This window comes from Ciconia boyciana, chromosome 7 (genome assembly GCF_034638445.1).
Source record: "Ciconia boyciana chromosome 7, ASM3463844v1, whole genome shotgun sequence".
Taxonomy (NCBI): domain Eukaryota; kingdom Metazoa; phylum Chordata; class Aves; order Ciconiiformes; family Ciconiidae; genus Ciconia; species Ciconia boyciana.
Genome location: NC_132940.1, coordinates 59,513,385 through 59,532,738, shown reverse-complemented (window position 1 = coordinate 59,532,738; position 19,354 = coordinate 59,513,385). Strand labels below are relative to the sequence as shown.

The 19,354-nt window shown below is 38.6% G+C and overlaps 1 protein-coding gene across 8 annotated transcripts in view; it reads right to left on the bottom strand.

The window, feature by feature from the left end:
* Positions 1-19,354, bottom strand: part of TBL1XR1 (TBL1X/Y related 1) — a 119,051-nt gene that overhangs the window by 48,170 nt on the left and 51,527 nt on the right. For all 8 annotated transcript variants that reach the window (XM_072866365.1, XM_072866368.1, XM_072866367.1 and 5 more), the window contains exon 2: positions 18,647-18,711. The gene's annotated coding sequence lies outside the window, so the exon portion shown is untranslated. The remainder of the gene's footprint in view (positions 1-18,646; positions 18,712-19,354) is intronic.

The following is a 19,354-nucleotide window of genomic DNA, read 5'->3' as shown; positions in this document are numbered from 1 at the left end:
CTCATTATTACAGTGGGATCAACAGGACTACGTTACATGCAGGACTATATGCAATAAGCACATACATAGATGCAATATTCCCTGAGTTACATGGAACTGAAAATAAAAACAAGTACTGTCATGCAAAAAGAGTCAGAAAAATATACAGGGATAAAAACTGCAAAGCAAACCACTGACAGTCACTCCCAACATACCTCAAACTGACTGTGAAATGAGAGAAATCATGCTTCAAGCATCCTGCAGAGTTTAAACACAGGCCTCGTTATCTGCCTGCATATACAACTCTCATCACCGGAGCATGCGAGTGCTTTAGCGGTGTCAGTTCTTCCTCGGACCACTGTGAATTGGACAAACACTACCAGCTGCATTTTATCAATGGAGCATAACTGAACCTTAAGCACTTCTTGAAATGGCCTGGATCCCAAGCAATGTCTGAAACACCAATCTCTCCAGCTAAGTTTGCTGTATCAGTAACACAACAAGTTGTTTTGGGTTGGTTCTCTGCCCACAGCTGGAGTGTGCACAGTAAAGTACATAAGAGCTGGGGGGGGAAACCCAAAACCTTAAAATTGAAGTCACAGAATCGTTTAGGTTGGAAAAGACCTTTAAGATCATCAAGTCCAACCGTTAACTTAGCACTGCCAAGTCCACCATGTCCCTAAGCACCATATCTATACGTCTTTCAAATACCTCCAGGGATGGTGACTCCACCACTTCCCTGGGCAGCCTGTTCCAATGCTTGACAACTCTTTCTTTGGATATCTGCAAGAAAATGGAAGCAAGAAGCTTGCTGCAGAGAGTCTGTCTATCCTTAATTGTTTATTTCACAACTATGACACCATGAACTACACTGAAACACACGCAGAGACACAACATTGGAGAGATCGGCAGGAGAGATAAAATACAAAGAGCTTATCACCTTTGGAAAGGTGCTGGCAGTTGCCAGGAGGGCTATGAAAGCTCGAAGCCCCACACTGTGCTTCCTCTATTTATCATCGATAACCGTGCCCTCCAACAAGCAAACAGCTGTAGCACCCTACCCTCTGAAGTACAGGGTATTAAAAGGCAGAAAAGTACATCTGCTTGTTGTTAGATGTTTGGCACTAATATGGGTTTTTCCTCATGCTTGCAAAAAATGCTGAGAAGAGCTCAGTGCAGAAGATGCAGCGTGTGGTCGAAGGTACCGCTGATGCTTCCGCTAACAGGTGAGTTTCAGAGATAAACACCCAGCAGGGTTTTAATCCAGCAATAGCAAATGCTTTCTAGGACACAGCTTAAACCTCCTAGGACAGCTAAGCTAAATGAATAACATAAACTCTATAGATAGTGGGGAAACAATTTTTGTTCCCCATGAGTTGCACGCTCACAGCAAAGTTACTCACACAAAAGGGACGAGATGCAAAAAAGACGCACACAAATTCCGCAGCCAGCAGTCACAGCCCGGGGTATCACAGCACTGCTCTATCAAGTTCAGTGGAATGCATTTAAAAATGTTTGGATATGTGATAAAACAGATCTAAAAATATCAAGCACATGCAAAGTATAATGCATCTCTCACATAATCTTCCCGCCTTATTATGAATTCATGTAAGAATTCATTAAAAGGACAAGTATCACACACGCTTATTAATTTACAGATGAGTGTAAGTGGGAGAGAGAAGGCAGAAGGCAAGGTGAATAGGTAGAAGAGATACAAACCTATGTGGAAATTTTTCCCATCAGAGCAAACCAGAACATAACATCTCTTTGGTATAGTAACACGTGTGCTGCAAGAAGTGACATGCACTTGAATGCATGTTTTACTCTGATCCCAAAGGATCAAGCTTCTTGTGAGATGCCCCTTCTTATTTTATTCCTCTTCAGTTTGTCTATGAGCTACTCACTTCCAATGGAGGCCGAAAAACTGCCCTGTGTTTTACTGTATACACAGGAAAAAATATAGTACTGATGTTGATTTAGGACTCACAAATTAAGGTGATATGTAGGCAATGCATCATTGGCTTTCCTCTTAGCCCTTGGTTCAAGAGGGAGGCTTTTCTTAAAATAGTTTAAGTGCCATTACTTTGAAATCGCCATCCTCAGAAAGCGGTTTTGAGAAATACAGCAGACTTTGCTTTCAAGCTTTTGACTGCAAAGGCACATAAGCGTGAATGTTACTGAAGCAAAAGTTTCAGAATTAAACATATATGCAAAGAAGGATACACAGTATAGATGAATAATATATGCCTATAAATAAGCAGAAAAATAGACTTAAAATATCCATATAACTATTAATTAGTTATTAATATTAGATCTCTGGTCTATTTCCCTTCAAATTAGCAATTAGCCACCCACAAGCAAAATGTCAATTGCAAAACAAGAGACTGTATTTATAGTACAACCTACTTTGAGTTTTGAGAGACATGTCAGCCACTGCTAAATTACAATACCCCTATTGTGTGCCTTCCCAAATTAACACCTAACCTTCATTATAGGCAACTATACGTACAAAAGTCATATTAGATTTTAATAGTCTTTATTACATCACATGAGCTGGTGCAAACATTTTTCCATACAGAAGTCTATGCAGAGAGAAAGGAAAAAAAAAAAAGTAGTGTGAAGTGATTCATCAGTATGAAGCAGGGTCGGACACTGGCACAGCCATATCTTAAAAGGTCCTGTGCAGCAGCAGTGCTGGGAGGAGCAAGCGTCCAGGAGATGGTAATAAATTCTTGGATCTCATTTTATTATTTCCCATCCAGAGACTAGCTGTGATTGCTAGTACTACAAGCAATGCACCGTGAAATGCAATACAACATACTACTTCATCTTTAGACTGTATTCATATGGAAGAGTCATCAACAAAGCAGAAACAATCTCTCTAACAATATATCTTATCAATCAGTGGGGAAAGGTGTATGCACATGCATAAGATACTCTGCACAAAACCACTCCAGGTCCAGACCAAGTCCCCCGGTGACTTCCAGCTCACCGAGATGGAAGATGCGCTTTATACGTGGCTACCTACTGAAATGCAGAGGTCCCTCTACAGCCTCTCTGGTTTCTCTTCTATCATGGAAAAACCAAGTAGAGTACAATCAGCATGGGACATCTCTTCTCTGCAGCTTTCGCAAATGATGTCATTCAGGACTTCTCTGGCAAAACTAGACCACGTTGGGGATTTCAGAGGAGGTCAAAAGCCACTGCGGTGAGTTACGTTTTAAAGAATATGGACTATTCCACCGAGTTTTCTTCTGGTTTGTGTTTTGTGATTTGCCTTGAAAACAGTTCTCCTCCCTCTCTCCCCAGATGCCTGACACTATCTTCAGAAAAAGCAGAAAAAAGAGCATCCTGCAGATGTTCACTGAAGATGGAGAGCTGGCAGGAGAAACCCTGGCAATACATGCTAAATTGCCTAGAGCCTTCTGCTGAGAGAGAAGTGGGACTCATTGTTTCGGGTATGTGTGCCACAGAGAGGAAACAGAAATAGAGAAAGAATTACATAGAAACAGTTCTCTAAACAAACTTAAGAGTAAGGAACCCAATCTTCTCAACAAGAGGTGACCTGCGCTCACATTTTAGTGGATAATAGTCTAATTTACAGTTTTATAGCAGATTAATTTGGAATACTCAGAAATGTCTGAAAGATAGACTTGAAGAGAAACACAGTAATCATTGCTGCTCGTCTTTTCTCTTGGTATAAAATCACATCACTTTCCATCAGCCTGCAGGAGCACACTTCTAATAATGCCTTTTACAGAACTTCCATCTACAGCTAGCTCCTTTATTCTTGTAAAAAAATAAAAAACCCCATCCTCCTAGTCTTAAGATTTGCACAAAACTAGGGGCCCTGTGCCAGCTGTTTAATTTCTCATTTATTTATGCATACCAAAGTATTTGTACAAAGAAATCAATTGTAGCTGCAACTAATTTTGCACGTTGCCTATTCACCTTTAAATCCATGGGGAGTGAAGAGAATCCTGAATTATTAAAATAATCATTTGCTATCTGGGAACAGGATTGTCTATGTTTTTCCATTTCCTAAATTTTCCTTTATCTTAAAATTCACTTTAACGCTCTAACTATTAAAAACTAGAGGAGTCAAAATTGAGAAAAGGAAACAAGAACTGCAAGACGAAACAAAATACAAAGTCAGCTGGGATCCAAAGCCACTTTCATCACATGGGATATTTTTATATACATTGTACATTTTATTTTTTCTAATACCTGTCACACATGTAAGCAGGAAAGCTGCAAGGTACTTTAAAAGGAGATAAGAAAGAAAAGATGAATGCAATCCCATCCATCCCTTGCTGGGCTTTTCCTTTATATATGCTGAAAATATTTAAACCTTCAGGAGATCATTTAAAAATTTTCAGGATTAGGGTGGGCTTGACCACTAAGTGAAAGTCTCCACTATCAGCAAATTTCATTCAAGCAATGGCTGTGGGGATCCACATGTCTTATAGCTATGAACAAAAACTGGAGCCCAGCTATCGATAAGCAAATTTGCCTCCGTAGCATTGCCATCAATCTCACATCACCTGCTTTATATCAAACCAGCACCAAGTCAAGACCTAGTTCGTATCTTTTGATTTTTCTCCTACTCCAAATCAGTTTACTGCAACAGCTTATCTTAAAACATGCAAACACTATCAGCAGAAGGAAAAGATTATTTTCATTTTAAAATTATTTTTTTGTTACACTTATCCTAGGCAAAGCTGACATTACAGAGGGAAGGACATTTGACATTATTGTTATGGTTTAATTAATCTTAATAGAAATAGAGATAGAATTTAGAGCTTTGGGTATGTTATGGAGATGAAGGCAAGTGGTTTTCTGGGAAGTCCTGGCTCATACAGACCACTCAAAAAAAAAAAATCCACAACAAAAACTTCTTTAAACCACAGAAGAAGAACAAGCCAATAACAGACACTTAACCGCTACTGCTGATAGGTGAACACACATTTCTAAGTACTATGTCTTCAGACTATTATTGCACATCCCACAGGTTCCCTGCCACTGCTGAGGGCTGCTTTCCACCAGACAAACTACAGACTTCACGGTCAATCTAGGTGCATCTCCTGATAAAAGTATTCCCCCTCAAAGATGCCAGGGAAGCTGCCTTTCCACTGCTTTAACCAAATTAATTCTGTTAATATATTAACTGAATTGAAATTATTATAACTGAATATTCTATTATATAACCACAGAAACAAGAAATCCTTTGTCATCATATCCTTCACCTGAATTGCAGTTAAGAAAAGAGCTAAATCCGATGACCCCGAGCAGTACAGCAAGAAAAGCAGACACGGTTATTCACTTATAAAACCTCTGTGATAAAGATGAGGGCAAAAGTGTGATCCAGGCTATGGAAGGCAGTCAGAGGCAGAAAAATGAGGTAGCACTGTCAAGTGACCATGGACTTTAACTTCAGCTCCTAAATCTGCTTGACTCTTACAAATGTTATTCAAAATACATCAAAAATGTTATTTTCTGCCTCAGGTGACGCAAACTTGTCTGTCTATTCAGAATAGCAACACTCAGATGAGAAAGAGGTTCACTGTAGATTTGCCACAACATATATTACTGGGGAAAAAAAAAAGCTCATTTTGTCAAGAAGCAAACTGAGAGCACTTGCAAGTAGTTAAAGGTTTGTAGGGCTTTCTAGACCTATTGTACTTTACATTTATACATACATACTATATTTTTATAAGTGCTAGAAAAAGATAATAGCAGATCCATTTTTGTTCCTTTTTATATTGAGAAGCAAACTATTTAAGCACTAACTACCCCCAATGATGCAATTAAAACCTGACCCAATTTCTAGCCACAAATGAGCTGTGTTTTTCATAGCATAGCCATGTGTAACGAAGTTCATTCCTATTTACCCTACCCCTCAATTCCATTTGTAACAGTGAAACCTGAGGAAAAAACAAGGCTACTACAAATCACTGCCTCAGAGGAAAATGAGCAGGGATGCATGCAGGGGAGTGGGTGGCAACCCACGCAGGTGTTCTTCGATGACTTGTAGAGAAGTAAAAGCCAAAGGAGTCTACGTGCAGAGCTTATATCACTTATCGGCACTACGAAACAGACAGCAAGTGAATTACAAGGCTGCAAGGCCAGGATTATATAAAACAAAAAAACCTCTGGTAGTCATAATCTTTACTATCCAAGAATAAATCACAGTGTGCATTGATACAAACCCTTGTAAAAACTCTGATGTGGTTACACACGCTTGGATGAAACGGAGCTATACAAAAAGACCTACAAAACACACACACAATTAAAACAACACATGCAACAGATCATGAGGATTTTACTCATTTCACTTAATTTTTTCTGTTCTATTCCAGGCACCTCTCTTTTTGCTCAAGGAACCTTCACAACAATTAAAACCAGACATTATAAACATTATTACCACCACTATTTGTTTGAATAACAGCAGCATCCAAAAGACCCTTTTTCAAGATGGGGGCCCCATTGTGCTAACATTGCATAAACGTATAAGACTTTGTTCCTGTGCTGAAGAGATTGTAATCTAACCAGACAAGGTCAATAAACAACATAAAAGTAAAATGTCAACAACAACAACAACAAAATCTCCTGTGCAGGACTTTTGTTGTTTTGTTTTAATGTATTTTCCTTAGACCATCTGCTACTCTTTCTTACCGACAAAGGTCCTCCAGATAGTCTGCATCACTGCTGCTGCTGATCTGTCCTCCTAGCACATCCCATCAAAAAAAAAAAAAAAAGATTCCTATTCTGTGGGAGGCAAAAACCACTGAAGAGTCTTCAAAGATAATGAAAGTGCCGAGATGTAGCATAGCTTTTCTAGTCATTCCTGAAAGTGCTAGTTGTTTCTGAGTTAGGATAAATACAATGTTGAATATTGCCATCTTTATCTAAATTCAGTAACTTCTCTGGTCAGTGAAATGAAATATTTATAGTACTGAACGAGGATTAAAAGCTAGCCCTTGGTTTATATGCAAAAAAATCTAGATAAACAGCTATATAGCAAGTCTATTCTGTGTTTGGAAAAAACAATCTATATACAGCTAGTAGTGAGAGAATGCAATTTCTCTTGTTTTCTAACCATATAGCAAACAGTCTCCTACAGATAGGTCTTTGTTCAGCCCCAGTGAACGCAGCAGAAATATGGGCACTGAGCTAGATTAGAGCCCAGCAAGCAGAAAAGTGTTTTGAGGGAACAGCCTGAGAAAGGAAAAGAAAAAGCATCACGGGAAGAGGCACTTTTTCTGTTCTTGGCTCTGGCCGTTGGGCTGAGTTAGGGAATGCCTTATTAAACAGCTGAAGCTCTAGAAATTTGCAGCCATTATCCTAGTGTGAGACAAAATGTTACACATGCACTTCTGCCTGTCTAGGATTCTTTCTTCATTCAGCAAATATTTAGTAGATTTAAGATTCCCAAAACAAATGATTTTTCTAGGTGTTACTAAAAAATCCATACAGCTCGCCTAGAGTTGGTTGGAAGTGATAGATGCATTTCCTACAGTGAAGTCCACACTTTACAGATCCTACAGTCGCTTCTCTCATTGCAACTTGGTATAGGAGAAAGAAAGCAAAAACCCTTCTTCAAAATGCTCCATTTTGGAGGATTTTTTGGCATTCACGTATTAGTACGGAAACAATTGTCCCCCTCCCCCTTTCAGCATATTCTTGCTTTTTGACAGTATTGCTCTTCTCATTTAACCCAAGATGTCTATCACGAAATTCTTCTAGGAATACACAGCAAGTCAGGGAACGCTTTACCTTTTGACAAATCCACTATACTTAAAGAATATAAGTGTTTCCCCCACCCAACTCTTCAACTAAGCTTCCTAATTATAGCACTCATCACAGGATTTCAACATATGACAGGAGAGGTGCTGTATAGCACACTGAATTTAAAGTTTAGATAGCCACGAAATTACTCTTCAAACACACTAAAACCATGCACATGGTAACAGCGTACTATCGTTTCTCGACCCTGACACAGTGTGCAGCAAGTTGCCTGTGTAAACGAGCCACAGCATTATCTTCCAAATTGTCCTAAGTGATACTCTGCTCCCACAAACCATCCAAGGAAGGGCTACGAACACTTCTCACCGGGCAGTCACATTTCACCCACTTCTGTTCCCAAACAGGCCCTTTTAGTTGACCTCTAGGCTATTTTCATGAGTGTAGCCAGAAGAGATATGTGAGGCAGGGGTAGATTTTTTTTTTTTAACATATATATACATATATATATATATTTTTACATATACATTAGATATATATTAGATATACATATATATATATATGTATATCTACTCTGACATGCATTCATTTTCCAATGGAAGATTCCTAGGGAGGTAGCACTGTTCAAAACACAAATGACATGCTGCCAGGGCAAGAGAATAAGGAGGCAAGTGTGTCTTTCTCTGACCCGGATCTCCTCCTGGGATCTCCAAGCTCCTTTCCCTACCCAGAGCACTGTGCCTACAAACCACTGCGGATTTTCCACCGGATGAGTTATAAGTCACAAAAATATGTGGAACAATTAACTTTGCTTAAGCTGCAACGCTTTTTCTTCAAAAGCAAGCACTGGGGTTCCTAACTTATGAGTTTTGCATAGTTGAGATCTTTTTAAGTAGATGTCACCCACCGCAGCTGTAACTTGGCACTTCTGGTAACACTCTGCTCAAGCTTTGCCTTTGCTGATGTTTCTCCACTCGAGCATTGTGCAAAAAGTCCCAGATCAATCTTGGGGTAACAACAGAAGCTTAGAAACCCCAGACAAGTATTGTTTCCATAGGTTTGCTATGTATAGGTGCCATGAGTTCTCTTTGGAAGGCTTCAGAATTTACGTACCTAACACTCCTTTTCAAAGCATAAATGTAAAGACATTTACATAAGATATTAACATAAACCCTTTTCCAAATCAGACAAGAAAATTAGTCCAAGACCTACTTTGTGCTTCTGAATTTGCTGAACTATAATGTTCGTATTCATTACATTGTTTTCTCCCACGCGGCAGTTTTTGTCCCATGTCCCTAACAGAAGGGCATGATTTACTTCTATACACATCAAACTTGCTAATCTGGCAAAACAGAACACAGCTGAAAGATCACTGAAGTTCCCTTCAGGTTACACAACGTTAAGCTTTCTTATCTTTCAAAGACAAATCTGTTATCCCACAAACTGTGCTTGTTAGGAAGACCGCTGGGCTCCGCCCTTGAGCCCAGTTTGTATTAACAAGTGTCCATCTCAAAACTAGCAAGGCTATTTTGCCTCCCATTATATTATGGGAAGATTATTCCAAAATCTTACTCCCCTGATGGATGAAATCTGTTTTCTAATTTCCAGCCTGAATATACTCCTTGCCAAGATATACGCATTTCTTCGTGTCCCAGTGCTGTCTTCAATCTAACACAGAAAAAAGTTGTACTCACTCAAGTCTTTATCAACACCTCATGTATTTAGAGAAAGCAATTATATCCCCTCTCAGACTTCACTTTACTGGGATAAACCAACCAACTTCAGTGTCCTCTTGCAAGATGGACACAGCTCTTCCTTCACCATTTCCATAGTCCTCTTCTGCACCTGCTCCACTTTACACTCATCTTTCTTGAACATGGTCTACCAGAGTAGTTCAGTGTTAGACACAGGGATTTAGCAGCGCTGCCTTGCACGTGAGCACCATTAACACTTTCCTATTTCTACCGTTAAGTACCTCTTCACCTCACGGACCTTAGGAGTACATTTTTCAGAGCTGCAGGGTACTATTGAAAAGATATCCTTTGATTTTACTGGCTAATATACTCTAGTCTTTCCATTCCTCTGTCATTTTCAAGAGAGAAGCACCCAGGTTAGGGCAAAATTCACATCTACCCAGAAGTGCACAACAATGTGCTATGACATTTCAGTCCACTTTTTCCACTCAAGTCCTAAAGATCATCCAGCTCTTCCTGTAGATATTCTGTTCCTCATCTATACTGACAGCACCTCCCAACTTTATGTCACTAGCAAATTTTATTGCACACTCCTACTTTCGGTGCCAAGTTCATTAGTGAATACATTAAAGTCAGCCCAAGACCAATTCTTAAGATGACTAACTTCCCTTAGGCACAGCACATCCCCTGTGAGCACAAAATGATGTGACCTCCCTTTAACATGATCCTCATTCTTCTCACAATCCTTCTACAACATTTCATCAGTATTTTGATAAATGATTTCCAACATATTGCTGGAGCAAGCGTCATACTGCAGTCTAGACAGATTAGCTCTAGCGTATTCTTTTTTCTAAAACAAAAAATGAACAACTTTTCATGAAAGAAAGACAACACAGATCCCACTATAGGTGTCCATAAAGCCCATGCTTAAGTCTTGTCTATTGTGATTATAAATATATATATACACACACAATACAGAGTAGCAACCCTTCCTCAGTTCCCTCCCAATGAAAGCCAGAGCTCCCGTGACCTCCAGACACTGGGATGTTAGGACTAAGATATTTCAGAGGATCGCAGTTACGTTACGCCATATAACATTCATTCTTTTTCCAAATATGCTACAATCCACATCTGACTGCGGATGACTGAAAAGCAGTCCAATGAAAATGAGAAGCAGTAACAGCCTAAGGGATATCGTCAACCTCATTGGTGTAATCCCTGCAACTGCCATGACACAGTCATATTGCAAGACAAAAATCGGCAGTTTATTTAGTTTGCATTAGGAGAAAAAGGAAATTCAATTGAAATACATGGACCACCATAGAGACAACCACAGCACATGTGAATAAAAAACAAAACAAAACAAAACAAAGAGGCACTGCTTGTTCCTGTAGGCTACGAGGAGGTAGATATGCTGAGAAACTTCAGTCAACTTTAGCAAAGAGAACGGTGGAACAAAACTGGATGGGTCAATGAAAGTGACTTCGCTCCACAACAGCCCATTCACCACGGCTTTCAGCCTGAGCCAAAAATCAGGACACACAAGAATCTGGCCGCTGACTGCGGAGGACTTTGAACCAGGAATCTAGTAAACTGCAACAGCATAGAAAATATCTTAGCAATAACCAAAATTGAAGGATTCAGCACAAAACAATTTTTTTTTTTTTTTTTTTTTTAGAAAAAGTTAAATATAAAAGACATTGGGAAATTAAGCTAGTGGAAAGGTATGCCAACAATCTGTTCTCAGCTGCATTCACATTCACAAACTCATAAGCAAACTAGTTACTTGCTTATTGTAAAAAGCATGAAAACTGTGGGAGAAAAGGCAGTAATGATCTTGCCTAGAGAGCAGCACCATTTGCAATGTATGTAATTAAGTCACCTCCTCACAGTGCTTCCTTGGGTTCAAATACCCTTACCTACTCCTCAGGTTACTTCCCATTTCCCAGATGGTCAGTCTCCAGAAAATATCTTCTGCGCCTCAGCCACTTCTTGGTTAAATCCATTTTGACGGCTCATTAGTAGAACAATTTATCAACTGTTGCAAGAATAGCTGTTATAAATTTGTTCTCTAAGTAAATCAGGTTCCTTGCAGCCTTTTCAAATGCATTTTAATGTGAAATGCTGACATCAAGTCTTAAGTTCATTTGATTATTTTTTCTGTTTATGTTATTAGTAATCAGTTTTTCTGGCACTCTTTTCTGTTCCAGTTCAATCACTCAGTTGAATTAGTTGAACTCCTGGTGAACTGCACCAAAAAAAGGAAAATTAACTAATGCCTCATTTGATCTTGTGACCATAAAACTTGTGTTTTCATTCCCTCTTTAACCTTTGACCATCTATTTTTCCCCTTAATTTGTGTGTTATGTACCTGATAGTTTTAAATTTATTTCTTTAATTCATGAAAAAAGAATCCGCACTGACAGCTGATCTGCCCTCTATTCATTTTAACTAATGCTGGCTTTATTCTAGATTCTCATTAATAAGCACTCACTTAAAATCACTTCTTCATAGCCCATCATACATGCATGTTATTTGACTTACTATATTCTCTTTACCAGAAGTGCATGGCTATTTTCACAAAAAGTGGCAACTATGCTAACAGAGAAAACAAGCTTACAAAAGAGTGAAATGGCTGATTTTGTAAAAGCCAGTTTATTACTCTAATAAAGTCCTCTCTTTTTCATATTGTTATGATGGACTTGAACTTAATTTATGCTACTGGGTTTATCTGTTTTTTTAAACAGATGTCAAGCACCTGAACACAAGATAAAACATTTTTAAAACACATGTAGACCATAATAAAATATGGTCCATCTACAGCCAAAAGAAATTAAATGAAAGGGGAAAATTTCATTAATATCATTAATGAGGACAAGTATTCCAACTATGGCTCACATTTGATGTCAATACCCTCTATTTGAGCAAATATTAAGTTCATGGATGTCGATCCTACATACATATGCTCAGTATCAACCCCAGAAGGATTCAGATCCCTTGCCTTGAATAGTTTTCTATATATGTTCATTAAATCCCAGTAAGAACACCACACATGACCTTCATTTACAAATATGAGTGCACTAAGCCAGTGACTACGATCTTTATTTCTATTCATATGGTCAACTAGAGACTTGGCAGGTAGGTACAGGCTTCTACAGCTGGCACCCATGTTGCTGGCCATGCAGACACAGGTTCCCTGGTCTTTGGTGGCCAGCAGGTCTTAGCTTCTTCCAAGTAAATAAAAGTCGGTATATTCAGTATCATTCCCGCGAGCCTACAGACTTCCTGTTGTTCTGCAGAAATATTCATTATCTCCCAGCATCAACACCATTCAAACTAAGGGCAGCTTTTACTCTTGTTGACTCGAACTACTATCAACTTTCTGTTGACAACAAGGAAACCAGGAACAAGACCTGATGATACAAGTGACACATTAACAAGGTCTTCTGTGAAATAAGCCCTGCCTGTGAAATGAACCCCGCTTTTCTCCGGAAGGTAACACTCACGTGCTCAGACACAAAAGAGCCTGTCCTTAGGTTTTATCTACAATATCCTACTTCACGTACATCTAATATCCACTTTAATTTTTTTAATATGCGACAAGCTTAGTCACTGTCAAGAACATTTAACACTGTATTTCTAATTCTTTCATATAATAGAGCAGGAAAAGGGTCATTTCAGGTTACATGACTGCACTATGGGCATATGGCAGTGAACCCACAGCAGAAACATAAAATCTCCCTCTCTTCTAAAGCAGATGGCATGTTGATCAAGTAAGATATAATCTAATGCTAGCTTCACTACTACTGCTGCTATTAACTATTGAACCAAAACCAGTATAAAGTAGTAAAGAAAGACTGAAAAACCCAAGGCAGGGTAGGTGAAGGGGGAGGAAGACAGCAAGGAAAAAAAAAAAAACAACACAGAGTAAAATAGCTGTAACATAAGACAAACTATCGCAGCAGAAACAGCCTCTTTTCAGGTACATTTAAGATTTAAAACCTGGGAATGGCAATAGGCAAGGAACAGCAATGGCCCTCATCCTGTTTTAGAGGCCGCTCCCCCAGTTTGAGATACTGGCCCAGTTCCCTTTGCTCTTGCAGGCACCTGCCAGGGGCTAAATATCCTGGCTGCTTAGATAATTACATATTTATGATTCTGACGAGAATTCTTAGTCAAAGCTTATTTCTGAACTGTAAAATGCTTAGAGAATCAGCAGAGAAAGTTATCTGATAAATGCTACTTTAAAATAGAGCCACCGCTTCTTAAAATTTTTAAGGACCGTAGTTTCCCTTTCAGTTGATTCATTCAGTAGTGAACTTTAACTAATGGTAGAAAAAGGAGGCAAGGGGTGTTTTCCCTCTGAATCAGAAAGGGATTTTACTAGTGTGTTTAACTTGCTTTCTGTAAAGAAATAGAAAATTAACAAACCCTTCCAAAACTAGATCAGAATGCAGTAGCACAAAATTTTTAATGCTTATCACAGTATGCACCCTACCACACCACACAATTTTTCTTCTATATCACATTATTAGCACTTCCTCTTCAACACATATAACACTAGATCAGCTAATTCATGCTGATCCAATAAAGAGAACTTATGGATGAACACTCTGAAATATAATTGTTCAGCCATAACCAATTATCAGAGAAAATACATTGTACTTCACCTTCCTTCATTGATGATAGCATCCATTGATTTCAGAAGGAGCAGAACAGTCCAAAATTTCATGCTGTCACTTAGTTTAGACCTTAGTTTAGACTATTTCAGAAACTGCTAGAAAGATTTTTTTTTTCCTTTTAAAATGGTAGTCCATAAACTGTGTAACCAACGGTCTCAACAATAAATTTCATGACCACTTTTAGGCCCTACCGTTGAAAGTGCTTTCAAGCTTGGTTAGCTTTATGCATGTGAGTACTCCTTATTTATATCTCAAAAGAACTATTCCTACACTTGAAGATACATGTATGCACATGTGTATGAATTTGAAGAATAAGGGCCTTAGTCTTGCAGGGTTATTTATTTTGAAGCAACTATTCATGTCTCTTGTGGCCAACATCTTAAGTACTGTCAAGTGTCATAAACTCTTGAAAGCAGGGGTCCCTGTTCTCAGTATAATGAAAACCAACCTTCAGCTTTACCATCTTTCAAAGGTCTGCCCACCCGCAGATATTCTTTCGTATATACTTCTAGTTGTGAGATGACATTCAGCTCCTGTTGAAACAAAGTCAATTTTGCAATTCCAGTGCAAACCCTGGAGCTAGCAGCATGGACCTCATGCTGTCCTTGGCAGGCGCCAGCAGAGGCAGGGCTTCCATGCCAAATCCAACTCCTCCCGTTCTGAGTGCAGGTTCCTGCCCTCTCCCTTGCTTGTCTTCCTCTGCATTAAACCGTTTTAACATAATGGGCTGGCAGAAGATTAACCTGGCAGATAGATCAGCGTTTAGATGGGTTTAGCTGTTATGGAACCACAGGCTAATAGTTATATCCATTTATTGCTTCAGCTGTCTTCTAAGGAGTGGTAAGGTCACAGGACAACACTACAGAAGGCACCACAAAGAGGTTTGAAGAAAAAGTCTTGCTGCATACTTGGGGAAGTTTTTGTAGACGTCTTCCAATCCCTTCGCTGAATGACTTTTTCTTTGGAGTGACTTAATCCTCCCCAGCTCCTCCAACCACTCCTGCCATTTCTGGGCTAAATCTGCTGGGTAGATAATCATGTTGAAGTGTTGCACCCATGGAATTTCCTGGCCCAAGAGACCCAGCGCCTGCAGAGTTGTTCTCCTATAACAAGTCTCTTACAAGTAAGAACAGTTGACGTAACACATAATGGGTATGTTACACTTTCAAAACATAGTGCGATATATTCACCTAAAAGTAGACAGCATTGAAAAGAATGGATTTAACACACCTACTTTGTATTCCTCTCAAGAGACTATGAGGACATGACTTAGCTGTTGATGGCCCTGCTTTCCTGGAGACTAAGTAACTTTGTGCTCACTGCCTATCCTCAGACTTTGCCTGTGCCAGCTAGGAATAAATGGTAACATCCTCTATTCCCTTCTGCAAGAGACCTTTTTAACTGATCAGTGTGTTGATCTTTGTCAAACTAACCATGTGCTAAGGGATGGAGCCAAGAACCCAGGCACAGAATTTTTCAGGATACCTCTCAGAAGGCCATCATGTTGCCTTTCTTGCTCAATTCCTCCACAGCTCTTTTTAGTTACTTCCTGAGAAATTAAATCCATCACAGCAAGCTGTTGTATGATGGTCACAAATGGATACTTCCCAGCTTTCAGTAAGTTCCTGGTTTTTGCACACTCCTTTTTATATATGTAGATATACATATATATGTGTATAGATACATGCACACACAAGCACACCCATATATAGCCACACATATTTATGCATGCACACACAAACACAGGCCTGCTTCAATGACCTGTAGAAGATAGAAAGGCAAACTGTTTTGCTTCTAAAAGTTGCAAGAGAAGCAGTGCAAGGTACGATGGAAAATCTCTGTTGGGTAAGTTACCTGTTCCATCACATAACAAAAAAATTATTTGCTACAGCCTTTGCAGAAAACCTGGCATGATCTTTTGCTTAGGCCAAAGGTCCAGGACTTTTGATTTTTATTTCCAACACTTTCATTAACCCTTGTGACTGTGGATTAAGTACCCAGTTATCAGCCTCTAAATGAACCTTCAAAATCCTAGAAAAAGTAGCATTATATACTAATTTTCCTTCAATTAACAGGCCTTTTTTGTTAAGCCTTTGCATCTTTCCTTTGAGACTCTGAGGAACATTACAGGTGACTGGAAGAATGGGAAGGAGAACTTACACCAGCTGAACAGAGCCATACTCTCTTTTAGCAGGCTATATTCACAGTATAAATATCTTATTTAAAAAAAAAAGGCAACAATTACAACATGTTTTTAAGGAGTAACTGATATTTTACCCTATTTAGTTATCAGTTAACATATCATATATGATGCAAAAAATAAGCATCTTTAATTACCTTTAAAATAGAAAAGCAAATAAAAAACAAAAGATGATGTGTAACTTCTGTGTTTTACTTTTTTTTTTTTTAGTACTAAGAAATGGAACTGACAATCATGACTAAAAAACTGATCAAAAATGCTAGTATCATTTCTCAAGGGAATCAGAAATTAATTTCTGTTTCAAATATATGTATTGAACATGGGTAGCCAAGTTAAACTAAGTCTTGTTCAGGAGAAGAATACAAACTGCTTTTTTCAGGCCAACCTCTGGCCCATACTTTGTCTACAAACATCAGAGAGAAAAACAACATAATAAAAAACTATGAAAGTCGTCTTTACTATAAACCAGATTAAGTTATGATTACTTTTGGAATGATGAAGAATGCGTCTAGCTTGTCTCTTAAATCTACATTTAAACTGTTTCAAAGTTAATTAAGAGATGAGTAATTGTTTAGAAATCTCTAGAATAATAAAATATAACAACTTATAGCACAAAAGCAGCCCTTAAAGAAAAGAGTGGGGAATATTTCACTTCACTACAAGTAACAGTTGAGTATGTTTTATGATCACTGTAACAACTAGCATGCCCTTGAGACTGTGCAATTCTGAATTTCTAATATAATTTGTAGGGGAAAAATTAGGACAAAATGCAGTAACATTTCAAGTACAGTCTTTCAGTATTTTAAAATTTTATGAAGTATAAGGACTAGGTTAATATGGAATGAGTCACGTTTTTAAGAGAAGCAGTAATACAGACCTGTATTTTAAATCATAACTAAAACCATGCTCAACTAATACAAAAGAAAAAGAAATCAAAGTAGCTTTTTGTTGGAAAAAGGTCAACAACAACAATGAAAATTTAGCAATAATAGAAAAAGCTGAGAGCACTGCTAGTTTCGGTTTTGGAAAGTTAAAATACCAGGCTAAGTGATCAGGTAAAAACGATGCCTTCTCACACAACAAATCCGTTCCCACCAACTGAAATTTATCCCAAACCAATATAAACTTTACACATATCAACTCTACGGCTAAACATCAGGCTATTAAATGACTACACACTCGCTGCAGATCTTCTGGTTTCAGAGTTGTATTTGCTTTGCTTAGTGCCAAATATATGCTGCATTACATTTTACTCTGTGATGTCTTTGAGAGTCAACAGAACCACTTACTACGTTTCAAAGTAAAGCAGTTACATCCAAGCAAACTCTCTTGGAGTGTCATTTTGCTCACAGGGCAAAGACAGTGGAGTTGCAAAGGTATAAGTGAGGCTATAATTTATTTACATATTCTTTAGATCCATGCCCACACGCAAACCAAAGGAACCCAGCTCAGCTCTCAGATCCCAAATTGAGTTTTCAAACCTAGTGGTTAGAAATACTATCCCTTTAACTTCTGTAATGAACACAATGATCTAGAGATGCTTGAAATACAAAACTCAGGCTGGCACTTTCTGCATGTATTTCTTAAGGCTAGCGCTGCAATTACCATTCTTGTAGTATACCTCAACTGTGACAACATGAGATACTAAAACTGCTTATTTGATCAAAGCTGGAGCAGTAAGTTCCAGTCCTCCTCTTCAGACCTAACCCTGCCTTCCATCTGCACAACTATCAGAAAGCATAAGTAAACCATAAAGACAGTCTGCAAATATAAACTGCCAATAGTCTGTAACATTGAGTAATATTCCAGAGATGGAATAAGAAGATCACATCAACCAAGCCCCTTTCTATAGGAGCTAAGATTTTAACTTCACTAGTCTTATGCGGTCAAATGTGCTGAAGCAAAATACACCTGACTGCATAGATTTTTTTTTTTTATTATTTTATTTTTTTTAATAGGAGAAGCTGTTAGTACTGTAACAAACTGCAGAGAGCACCCAAGTCAGGGCAATAGAGCACTCAGCTCTGCTACAGCTTGCCCCAAACAGGCTTTTGGCCAAAGAGGAAGCAAAACCAGTTACCAACAGGATGAGCTGTGTTATTGTCAAGTCACACTTCTCGCTTCAAAATTAACATGCCGCCCTACTTGCCACGGGATAAAATCCAGATACAATTTTAGTATTTTTATCAAACAGAATAATGGTCTAGATGTTTCTTCAAAAATTAAAATAATCCATTTGTGTACTAAAAAGTAGTTATTCTAAAAATACTATTTGCAATACAAGATGGCTTACGGTATATCTGCAGGAAGGAACCATCCCGCCTTTAGCTAGTTAACAAGGTACTTACCATTGGCAGTGCATTGATATGCGGAAGTTTTCCTTTCAGGTGCCTCTTGCCACAGAAGGGCGATGCTGACAAGGAAATAAGGAGACAAAATCGGAAACATTAATTTTTATTATTTTGAAAACGGTGGTGTTAACACAATAAAACGTTATTAAGTATGGGCCTTCACAGCCTACTCTGTTCAAGGAGCTGCGTGACTACCACTGAATTTGTATACAGCCTAGAGCAGCAGCGATCAGGCACAGAACAGCATGCAGAGCTGGGGTTTTGCATATATCCTGTCGCTACCCACATCACACGAACTGCTCCTGCGGGGAGCCTGAAACACAGACCTTTGAACAAATAAGCCTGCTGAGGTCTGGTGGTGTAAGTATTCATTCTAGACAGTCGCACCCATTCAGCAGGAGTGTACACAAACAAAACAACCTGCAGAAAAAAATCCTGATGTCTGGATTTTGCCTTAGCTCTCCAGAAAAAGCTTCAGGAAGTCAACTAGGCAAAGTGGGCAGCTTACAGTATCTTCTGCCCATGCCAACTTTCTTCTGGAAATAAACCTCAGCTACAGACTTCTAAACACTCTGAGAAGCCCCAAACAAAAATCAACATTCCAGCAGTTTGACTTCCAAAATGGTTACATCCACTGAAAAGCAGGAGGGAAAACAAAAAAAAAAAAAAAAAGAGGAAGAAATCTGTTTTCCTAACACGTATTGC